The sequence below is a fragment of the Arvicanthis niloticus genome, chromosome 3 (genome assembly GCF_011762505.2).
Source record: "Arvicanthis niloticus isolate mArvNil1 chromosome 3, mArvNil1.pat.X, whole genome shotgun sequence".
NCBI lineage: Eukaryota > Metazoa > Chordata > Mammalia > Rodentia > Muridae > Arvicanthis > Arvicanthis niloticus.
In genome coordinates, this window is record NC_047660.1 from 63,098,284 (window position 1) to 63,110,628 (window position 12,345).

Genomic DNA, 12,345 nt, shown 5'->3' on the forward strand with positions numbered 1-12,345 from the left:
GATGCCATGGATATTGAAAAAGACGTTGTAAGACTCCTTCTAAGGCGAGGGTCACCAGGGTCTTTTTTCTCTAGCCCAGGGGAGAGCCCCTAGAGAGACTTGAGATAGACCACTGCCTTCCCAGAATTACAGGGCCCAGAGAAACAGGAATGATATCTCTCCAACACCCCACCTTCCAGTGCATGAATTTAACCCATGGCTTTGAATATGGTAGACAGGCATTCTATAATCGAGTTACACCCCAAGCAATGTCTGAGCTCTGGTGACACCAGGACAAGACAAGAGCTGTAGTTTTCCTCCTGACTAGAGCCCTGCTTAAAGTTCTGACCTCTAGAAATGGAAACCACATAGGAATGGTCCTCTGAGGCCTTGTGCTCCTTTTTTCCTCTCAGTGTCAGGAGAGCCCATCTGGAGATAAGCAGGGCTCAGAGCCTTCCTCGGGCCTCTGCTGCTTTGTGACTCTGGCTCCTGCATTTCCTCACAGGAAGAGAAGTGTCTTACATTCCTTTACAGTGTGCAGCCTTCAACACAAATTGGTGGGTTATGAGAAACCCACCACAGCTGTCCTCAAAACTTCTGTCAACGATGATTTTCAGATGGGCCATGTAAGGGTGGTAGTGTGGTCTAGCCTCAAGACCATCAATAATCTCCTCTGGAACAAAGAACCCACATTCCCTAGTCACAAACTTGCAGGACACCCCAACACAGCATAACAAGGGAAGAAGGGGTAAAGCTGAGAGGCTGCTCTAAGCCCACCCCACATAGCACGGGGCTCAGGCCCCTCCACATTTCCTATGGTCTTTTCTTTCCTATTGATCTTTCCTCCCCAGTGCTCCCTGTCCATCATCATCCTTCACTCAGAATACCATGTCCATTCATGTTTCTGACTTTCTAATTCATCAGACATTTCTCCACACCCTCATCCTGTCTTCCTCAACACTAAGGGAAGGCCAGAGAATCAGCACAGAGAGTAATTTGATGAAATGTGTGAAGGGGAATAAGTTTTTCACTCTTCCTTGACCTGCAGACTTCTCCTGGACTATGTTAGTTTAGAATCCTTCCTCATGTTAAGGTATTTGTTACCAAAGGTCACTGGTTAAAAACTCAGAGGTTAGGGAGATGAAGACAAAACTCATCAGCTCCAGCTCCAGCTCCAGCTCCAGCTCCTGAAGGCAAGAGGAGTGCCATCAGGAAAAAAATAGTGCCTGCATTTTGCCAGTGGTGCAGCCTGGGTGAGCTTCTGGTTCATTCCTGTCCTGGTTCCTGCTTTTATAGTTCCAGTGTGGGGGGAAAAGGAAGGGCTACAAACCACAGATGTGGCTTGGACAAGCTCTACTTTCCTTATCAGAAATTCTCAAGACTATTCCCTCTGAGGGTGTTGAATCTGTGGCCAGATTCTGAGACCCTTGGATTCCATGATAAGGTGGCAAGTACACCTTCAAAGTGGCTCCCTGGAGGCAGGGCAGGAGCACAAAGGGAGGGGAACCTTGATCCGGGATCATGGAACTGTTCTTGTAAGCATCCTGGTATTATTGTCTGCTTTGAAACCCATGCTTCATATGTGTAAAGTCTCACCTCTGTCACTGTAGCACAAACACAGGCATATGTAGTGTATGAACATATGGATGAGAGGAAGTACATTTTATTTATAAAAACTGGTGGTGGGCTGATTTAGCCTGAAGGCCGTTGTTTGTGTTGACCACTGTGAGGGCAGCTCATCTTTATTCAAATAAGTAGGAGGTGAGAGAATGTGGCTGTGAGGAATGAAGGTGTGGGGAGAGTGTGTTGAATACACAGCATGCAGGGCATAACCAAGTTTATAATTAAGTTAGTGGTTCCCAACATTCCTAATGTGACCCTTTAACACAGTTCCTCATATTGTGGTAACCCCAGACATAAAATTATTTCATTGCTACTTTATGACTATAATTTTGCTACAGTTATGAATTTTAATGGAAAACATCTAATATGCAGGATGTCTGATATTTGTCCTCTAACTGGGTCATAACACACTGGTTGAGAACAGCTGCTGTAAGTGTATGTCCTGAAATAATCATACTAATAGTCTCTTCTATAGACATTGTAATACACATTTAGGGAGAACTCAATAAACTTTCAGGATATCACAGTATAAAATGTCTTGGGTATCTGCAAAAAAAGACAAGGCTTTGAGTTACCAAGTATTTATAGCCACAGATCATAAGAGTGTACAGTGGTTAGCTCATTGTGTTTAAATACTCAAGAACAGAGGCAAAAAAGATGAATGGTTTGGACATTATTTTTGGTTCAAAATGAGAATGAAAACTTTTTTAAGATAAAAACTATTGAAATGAAATTTCAAAAAAAAAAAAAAAAAGATATCGTGAACTAGATTAATGTAGTAACTCAACCAAGTCCTTGTTCAGACTCAAAGACTATGCATCTCAATGAACCACATAACGACTTGATGTTCTAGAATCATGGAGCTTTGTAGAAAAATTCTAGGTCTGGTAAAAGGAGGTCTGGACTATCATAGGAAGCCTCAGCTAGTTCCCAGGCTTGGACCTGACAACTCAGACTCTGCATGATAGAGACTGGGTGCCCTTGAGGAAAGTCCTGGCATCAACTCTATCCTTCTGTATTTCCTTCCTTTGCTACCTCAGAGCTACAAGGGGGCTGTCTAAGTAAAGCAATAAGAATTAGAAAAAAAAATTAATGTTTTTTATTACTATGCATTGAATTTGACCTGATAACACTTTGTAAAGACCCCAAATTCTTCTGTGCAGCCCCAGTTAGAGGACAGGACTTGAGATGGTCCATACACATGGTCCCAAGTAAACATTCTCATTTTGCAACTCAGGAATCAAGAGGTGGGATAGACATAGCTATCAATTGGCATTATAGTGGTTGCCTGAGTTAGGAAGTGACATTATGATAGAAACTAGTGAAAAATTTCACAACTGCCTCCTTTTACCAAAAAGTAAACCAGGGCCTTGGTATACATTGAGTTCTCCAGGACTCAATGTAAATAATACATTATTGAACAATACAGACGAGGTCATTCCTGCTATATCCCCCATCAGAATATCTATTTGCATGCAGGAGAACTATTGTGGATTAATATAAACTCAACTGGGTGGCCAAAGTTGCTCTTGGTGTAGTTTTACTGTTGCTGCAAATGACACATGCCTGACAGCTAATAATCTGGGGAATGCATCAACATGTATCATTAGGGACAGTAACATCTATTGCAGAGATCCCACTCATATCACACTGATGGTATCATGTTTATTGGGCTTGGAGTGCAGGAGGTAGCACCTACTGTAGACAACTTGGGAAGAGACATTTTTGTCTCAATGTAGGAAAAAAAATCTAAGAGCATTGACTTTAGAGAAGTATCCATGGTCAGTGTTGTCTCATATGTCAAGTTATCTCTTCTTAATTAAAGTTGTTGCATCTGGCTCATCCATATCTAAGGAAGAGGCAAATTTTTCCCTGGGTGTTTTCTTAGGAGGTTGACTGAGAGATGGCTCCCTCTGGTAGCACACCTGAGAGTGGATTTTGGAATAATACAAACCTACTTGATGGTGTCATGGAAGATGGTGATATACAAAGGTTCAAATCCAAAATATAAACATCCTTACACTTCTAGGAAAAGACCACCTATTCTTAAAGCATAGTAAGAAGTAACAGCCAAAATCATATTTTTGACTCCCCTTTACTTTTGGTAGATGTCTGTGCAGTTGTAAGGAAACACATGAGCTATCTTGACTTCATCTTAACAAGAGACAATTTTTTTAAGGTTAAAATGTTTGTTTTAGAAAAATTCATACAGGAGTATTGTATATAAAGCATGCCTCCCTTTCCCTCTCAAACTACTTTCATGTTGTATTTTACATTGCTTTGTAGGTAAGACCACATGGTGGAAGGTTGAATGGACACCTTGAGTTTTGAGCCCATGACATTGGGTCCTAGTTTGTGGGGACATAGCACTGATCCTTACCTCTAGTCTCTTGGAAATCTTGCTCTTCAAAGGAAAACTAGACACCCACAAAAACAGGAAAAAGTGTCTCAATCCTCAGAGACACTGAAATTGCTGAAGAAGGGAGGGCAAGAGCAGGCATGGGATTAGGAGAAGGAGACTAGGATGAACCTGGTGAGTATCTTCCATTTACATTAGGAATGCCACGTGGACGATGGCAAGGTCCTTTCCTGAGACACCCAAAAAGCAGAGGCTGCAGTGGGAATCACAGGGATGTGCACTGCTCACATATGGACAGGCAAAAAAGTGGCATCCAACATTTTGAGAGATCCTTTAGGAAAATAATAAGTTATCCAATGAAGTTCCTGTTAACGGTTGTGGTAAGGTCTCTTAAGTATAGGATGCTGATCCTGTGATGCTATATGTCTGTCTGATAGTCTCTCTATCAGCTCTCAATATCAGTCCAGGCTTATCAATTTCATTATCTTAGCCTCTAGTCTGTTAATGGTTTTCCCATATCTAGTAGGCTGTTGGGGAGCTACACTACCACAACCAGTCATTTTCCCATGACTCCATGAAGCTCATTTAGCATAGCATTGTTGCTGTGTGAAGCTCCCCAGCTCCTGAGCCAGTGTGACTGAGTCAGAGGCCCTGACCTCAGTGAATGTGCTTTGTGCTCCATCCTGTGGTAACTTTTAGAATGGGTGCCTCCACAATGGAGGGTTTATTTGGGACTCCTGCATTAGCTCTTCCGGATCTGAAATAAAAGATTTCCCAGATATAGTTTTTCCTTGTTTTGGGATTTCCTATCTCCTGCACTCTTTCTCTTTCCTCACTCATGTGGATGTGGAGAAGCAAAGTGGTATAATCTTCATACCCTTATGAATTAGACCATAGGGAGGGCCGATAAACCAAGGCTTCAGCTCTAAGCTTGTGGATTGGAGGTCAATGGGCTCACTTAGTGTTTTTCCTCTGAAAACCTAGGCCTAAGTGGAAACAGAGAACAGGGAGAAAATGGGTCTGGAAAGAGGTGGTAAGAGTGCAGTTACTAAGACTTCACTTTTTTCTGTCCACAGGGAGACTCTTGGGACCTTTGGGATTGCTTTGTTTTGTTTTGTTTGTTTTGTTTTATTATTCCTCAATATTATTTTACAGCCCAGTGTTCATCCCCCTTCCAGTCCACGCCCAAACACTCCCCATACTATGCCATCTCCCACTCTCCCCACTGTCTCCAAAGGTTGTCACCAGGCATGCCCAGCCCCAACCCACCAGAATTCCTCACTCCCTCGGGCCTCAAGTGTCTCCAGGGTTAGGTGCATCTTAACTCACCAAGGCCTGTAGCAGGATAATTTCCTGCTACTGCTACATTGTATATGCAGTGGAGCTCGGTGATTGGGCAGTATGAAAGGTAGGTGGAGTGAGTAGTTGGGAGGAGAGAAGAAGTGAAAGGGTAGGAGAAAAGGGGGAGGAAGAGGCTCTCGACCATGGAGGAGGACTGATGGTTGGAGAGCAGTCTTGGGTAGCAACTTATCAAAAGGATAGATGTTGAGTAACAATTCTAATTTTGGGGCATCTTGTTAATTGAGCATTTCCAAATCTATTGGATCATCTTTACACATTAAGAGTCTTCATTCTACAAGGTACCATGAGTATGGAAGATATTGTCGAGGGTTCAGCTGAGCTTTGTGGATACAGCATGGGAGATTGGCAGAGCGAATCTTCCACACTGGCCTCTCATGGTCTAGTTGTTACATTCATGGCCTCTGGCTGTGGCTTCTAGCTGTGGCATTCATGACTTCTGGCAACTTCTAGTGCCGAACATGGTGGCCAGAGCTAAGCAGAGCCACACCACCGATTAGACAGCTGGCCCAAACCTGGGCTTTTCTAGATATCTCCTGTTACAGAGGCCAGATCAGGCAGATCTCTGCTGTATGTATGTCCAGGCCTCATATTAGCTGGTGTACGCTGCCTGATTGGTGGCTCAGTGTCTGAGAGATCTCAGGGGTACAGATCTGTTGAGACTGCTGGTCTTCCCATGGGACTGCCCTTCTCCTCAGCTTCTTCCAGCTTTTCCCCAATTCAATCACAGGGTTCTTCTGGGAACCCTCTGTGCTTAACACAGTGGCCCATGGCATTGTCATTTATCACTTGTGTCCTTGGACACCTCCTAAATATTCACGGGAATCTCCAGCTTTATACCTTGGATTCAGAAAACAATGAAATTCCTGCAACAACCCTCAAATGCCAAAGCTGTGTCTGGGCCAGTCTCCAGCATCCTGGGTCACAGATATTTGAGTTTTAATAAAGAAATCTGGCTGCAGGAAAGAGATGACATTGCCACCTTCCATGAGTGTAGAGCTTAAAAAGATATTGGGCACCACCTTCTTCACCATTTTTGTCTCATGGTTGTTTCTCTCTTCAGTGCTCCCATAAAGCTTGGGCATCAATCCTGTACACCAACTCCATCATAACTGCACATACAAAAGCCAGTACCATCAGTCCTGGAAAGTCCTGCCTTGTATGAGAAGGGTGCCTTCCTCACATTTAACAGACTACAAAGGGTGATGAAGATCAAAAGCCTTTACCTCCCACTCTCCCTGTGCATCATAGGGTGTGCCTCCAGGACCATAGGGTCCTGGGAAGGCCACTGTTCTCTGAGACTCCCCTCAGATCCCCTGGTATAGCTCCAGCAAGGTATCTCTATCAAGCTGTCATTTCATCTTAGAACTGTAATGACCTCTCTTCACTTTTCCTAAAGTGACTCAGAAGATGACACAGGACAGGTACTGCATAAAAGATCAGAAACTTTAGAAAGGAACTAAATATTGCCCAGACCAGTATGTAGACTCACTTCCTCTGCAGCATGGCCAGGCCAGCACCTCTCATATAATATATCTTGGCTCAGAGCCCTGGTGTGAGCAATTTACTGAATAACTAATATCTATATCACCTTGAGAATGTAGTCATAGAGGCAGCCTGATACTTTTTAAAACACACACACACACACACAAATTTTCACATGTACTCGATGCAAATTGCACATGTTCAACCACTCTCACCTTCCTAACATCCCTGGACACCCTAGGCTGTCCTCACAAATCTCTCTCGAATGTTCATGACTGTGTACATAGATTTGTAACCCACTAGGATTAACAGTCACCTTATTTGTGCATCCTGGCCCCTGTGCTTCTCTGCATTTACCCCCTATCATCAGAAGGTGAGGCATCTCTGAGTACAGCTGGGATTAGCCAGGCCTACAGTACCAGACATTGGCCCCTCCATCCACATACAGTGGGTCTTGAATCTGATTACAGGGTAGTTGGTTACCATCAAAATAGAGAAGTTGATATTTCACATGTGGGTACATGTGGCTTTTCACATGGTTCCTGTACACTTTTTATATGTTAATTCTTCCCTCCAACCTACAGCCTTTCAGCCCCCTGCCTTCTTACTGCCTATACCTTTTTACTTCAGTATTCCCTTTCTTTACTGCCTAAGATTCACTATCCCTCCACCTTGGAGGTAATTTCTGCTGTCTCTTGTGTTTTCCTGGCTTCCACAGTTACTCCATGCCAGACACACAAAACCATACACTCACATAGCTAGGATCCTCATATGAGAGAGAACATGCAGGTTTTGTGTTTGGAGTCCCAGGTTATCTCACTCAGAAAAAAATAAATTCCCATTCCATCCATTTTCCTGAAATTTTCCTATTTTATATACATAGCACATCTTCATCATCTCTTCATCAGTTGATGGAAAGCTAGGATGCTTCCATTTCTTGGTTACTGTGAATATGGCAGCAATGAACATGGATGTGGAGATAACCATGTCAGAGATTATAGAGTCCTTTGGATAAGTGCTCCGGAGTGACTTAGCTGAAAATCTAGTTTTATTTTTTGGGTAGGGGTGTTGGTAGGGTGTTTTTTGAGAACTCTCCAGACTGATTGCCAATTTAACTTCACCTAGCTTACATTACAAAGAACAGTGTAAAGGTTCCCCTTTCTATCCATCCACCCTACCATTTGTTGTTGCCATCATTGATCATGGCCATTGAACTATGTGAAATGAATCTTAAAGTGGCTTTAGTCTGGATTTCCCTTGTGGCTAAGGATGGAGAAAACTTTTAAAGTGTTTCCTCCTCGCCCTTTATTTTTATTCTCTTCAGAGCTTTGTGTTTAGTTCTCCTGTAGCACGTTTTTAATCATTTTTTCTTTATTTTTAATTATTCTTTATCCTTGTGAATTTCACTGAGAATTTATATTGTATAAGTATGATTCATATGTGTTCCCCACACCCCCATCTAACTCCCACCATGTACTTCTTGACAAAGCCCTTCCCAACTTCATGACATAGAAGACAGAGAAGAACTCCAGGCCAAAGTCATGGGTAATGACTCTCAAAAAACTCATAGAAGAAAAATTCCCAAACACTGAAGGAGCTACTCATCCAAGTACACAGGCTTGAGGAATGCCTACAAAGAGAAAATTTGTATGATTTATTATGGTCAAAATACTAAACCTAAAAAGGTTAAAGGTGCTGAAAGCTTCAGAGAAAAGGGCCAGTCACAACACAGGCAGAGACATCACACTAATAACTACTTACCTGATGGAGACATTTAAAGCTAGAGTGAATTTCTTCTTATGAACCACAAGTCTAATTAGTGCTTCCCACTTGTGCATGGGTGTGGGTCCATCCGCTAGAGGAGGGGTTCTCAGCATTTTTAATGTTGTAGTACTCATGTTGTGGTGACCCCAAACCATAAAATTATTTCATTACTACCCCATAACTGTAATTTTGCTATGGTTATAACTCATAACCATAAATATCTGATATGCAAGATTCTGATATGTGACCCTGTTAAAGAGCCATTTGAGTCCTAGAGAAATCAGGACCCTCAGGTTGAGAACCAATGCAGTACAGAATGGGAAACATCCCAGTGGACACCAGTGATTATGTCTCTCCCAGAAACCATCTATTGCCAATAGCTCTTTGGGGTTCACTTATCACATCTCAGGCACAGAAGGCCACAGTTAACAGTTAATCAGTGTTTTGAATGGGATTAATTAAGATATGCTTAACATGGTTCCTCAAGCTTTAGTGTGTTCTCTCACTCAGGCAAGATGTTTGCTTCCATTACCAACCTCTGGTTTCCTGCCACAGTACTACCCTGTACCCTGTTTTCCCCCCAGAAATCTAAGCCCAGTGAACTCCAGTTTCATATCACATTGGTCCCCTGCTTGGGTGATTTTTTTTCCTACTCCATCATAATCCCAGCCTGTCCTACCTCTGGTATAATGTCACAACAGTCTTCTTATCCCAGACCCATTACTCCATAATATTGATATGGTGCTAGATCAGACTTGGATCTGGTAGGACACCTTGCCCTAGCCCCCACATTCCAAACCAGGGCTTCGTCCTTTGAAATATCTCATGATATATAGTCTAACGCCACTTTAGGATTCCAGGTGAATAAGGTAAAATCTCACCAATTAAGAGACAACAGGCTAAATTAAAATACACAGTTCATATCACAAAATACTAACAATGTAAAAAAAAAACATATAAAATGTGCCTACCTCCTGAATAATTAATTTTCTAGCAATGTTCCATAAGGAATAAGATTCATATGAAATCTAAATCAAAGAACTCTGAGACTCTATGAAAAGACAAAACTTATAAATTCTATGTAAGTGCCAACTCAGATTCTTATACACCACAAAAATATGCTAAAATGGAAGATGACATAAGATCTTTTGGTGATAACAATCCATTAGAATAGTACTGACTTCTCAATGGATATTCTGAAAGCCAGAAGGCCTAAATAGGTGTTCTACAAGCTCTAAGAGACCACTGATGCAAATCCAGACTATTACACCCAGCAACACTATTCATCACAATTGATGAAGAAACAAAAACATGCCATCATAAAAATAAATCTAAGGAAATTCTATCCACCCATCCAGCTTTAGGCAAGGCACTAGAATGAAAATTTCAAACTGAAAGGGTCAACCACACTCAAGAAAAAAACAGGAATAATAAGCAATGCTAAACTAGTAAGTCACAGGCATCACGGCATATGTTATGTGGGTCACACAACAAAACAACAGATTAACAAAAATCAAAAAACACTGCTTACTGATAATGGCCAACAGACAGTTCATCAGGACAAAAACTAAAGAAAGAAATCTGAACTTAATTAATATCATAAAGTAAATAGGACTATTAGGCATCTACAGACCATTCTACCCAAACACTACAGAGGGTGCTTTCCTCTCAGTAACCCATGGAACATTGTTTCTACAGGAAAGACTTTTCTGGATAATTGTGTTGATGCATGCTAAGAGCAGGAATGTGGGGATATACTACATATAGTGTTGCAGCCCGTACTGCCCGTTCCGGTCTGAGGGTCAGGTCTAGCGAGAGAGAGAGTGGGGATAAAGGGGAAGAGACGCTAAGAATGGAGACAAGACAGAGATTCTGATCAAGTCTCGTTTATTGAAGGGAATTCTGAGCTATTTATAGGCTTTTGCCACGTGCCTTGTAGGCGCGTAGATACCACGTGCCTTGCAGGTGTTGATATGACGTAAGCCTTACAGGCGTCTATAGCGTGGACAGCACGTGTACTGCAATGCCTTGCAGGCTTGGATAGCACGTGCGCCTTATAAGCATGTATGGCGTAGATAGCACGTGGACAGCACGTGAACTGCAATGCCTTGCAGGCGTGGCCACCAAGTGCACCTTGCAGCTGGGGGCAGTAAACAGCAACACAAAATATGTGGGATATCAGAGTGTGCTTCAGCTGTTGTAGGCTATTGAAAACCAAATCTTTCGTCAGGGTATATGGTTCCAGATGGCTGCAAAGTTGATCTAGCCGCTTTCTGCTAAAGTCGGCTCCCAACAATATAGCTAACTCTCCTCTGAAAAGTACAACTCTCAAACTGGGGAGGGGTTTTGGATAAGTGGTGTCTCTACACAGACTAAGACCTCCATTCTACAACCCTTGAGATGAAGCCTTGGTTGATCAGCCCTCTGTGTGGTCTAATCCATAAAGATATGAAGGTTATACCACTTTGCTTCTCCAAGTCCAAAAGAGTGAGGAAAGAGACAGAGGGTGGGAGACAGAAAATCCCAAAACCATATTTGAGGATACATGGATTTCTGATCCTAAAGAGGTAATAGAAGGATCCCTATCCATTGAGGAGGTATCCTGTCTACTTGATCCCACAGGAGGGAGTACATAATATATACAGTGAGTCCAGGGTCTTTGACATTGGTTTAGGACTGCATAGATTCCACTGGCAGCAATGGTATGTTAAATGTGCCTCATGGAGGCATGTGAAAATATCTGTTTGTGCTAGTGTACCTCAACAGCCTACCAGAAAATTAGTACTAAAATTAATTATAAATTAATGGCTAACACATCTGTTAGGACCTGGGCTGATATTGAGAACTGATCAACAGACAGACAGATGGATGAACAGACAGACAGACAGACAGACAGACAGACATCATCACAGGATCATAAGAGGGATCCCAGACATACATTAGAGACCTTACTCAAATCGTGAAGGCTTCTGTTAAACCTGATCATCATTACCTAACATATTATGATCCTAAGGACTCCCTCAACAAGTTCGCAGCCACTTTTGAGCCTGCCCATATGTGAGCAGTGCACATCCCTGAGATTCCCACTCCAGTCTCTGCTTCTTGGGTGTCTCAAGAAAAGACTGTGCCATCATCCATGGGGCATTTCTAATATAAATGGAAGATACTCACCAAGTTCATCCTAGTCTCCTTCTCCTAATACCCTTCCTGCTTTCTCCCTTCCTTCTCCACCTGTTTCAGTGTCTCTAGGGATTGAGGCACCTTTCCTGTTATTATGGAAGTTTAGTTTCCATTTGAAGGGCAAGATCCCCAAGAGGCTAGAGGTGAGGATCACTGCTGTGACCCAATATACTAGGACATCAAGCCATGGCCTTGGAGATGAAGGGCTCCATTCATTCCCCACTATGTGGTCTTCCCCACAAGGCAATGTAAAATACATCATGAAAGAAGTTTGAGGGGGAAAGGGAGGGATGATAGTGCTTTATATATAATACTCTTGCATGAAAACAAACATTTTAAACATAAAACATCATCTCTGGACAAGATGAACATGTACATGGCTCTGGTTGTTTATTACAAGTGCACAGGCATCTACAATTGTCCAAAAGAAACATGGAGTCAAGAACTACAATTTTGGTTTGGACTTCTTACTATGGTTATAGATTGGGTGGTCTTTTCCTACCCAAGTTGTTTTTCTTTTGGGTTTGAAGTTCTGTACGTCACTGTCTTCCATGACACCATCAAGTAGGATTGTATTATTCCATACATCCAGACTC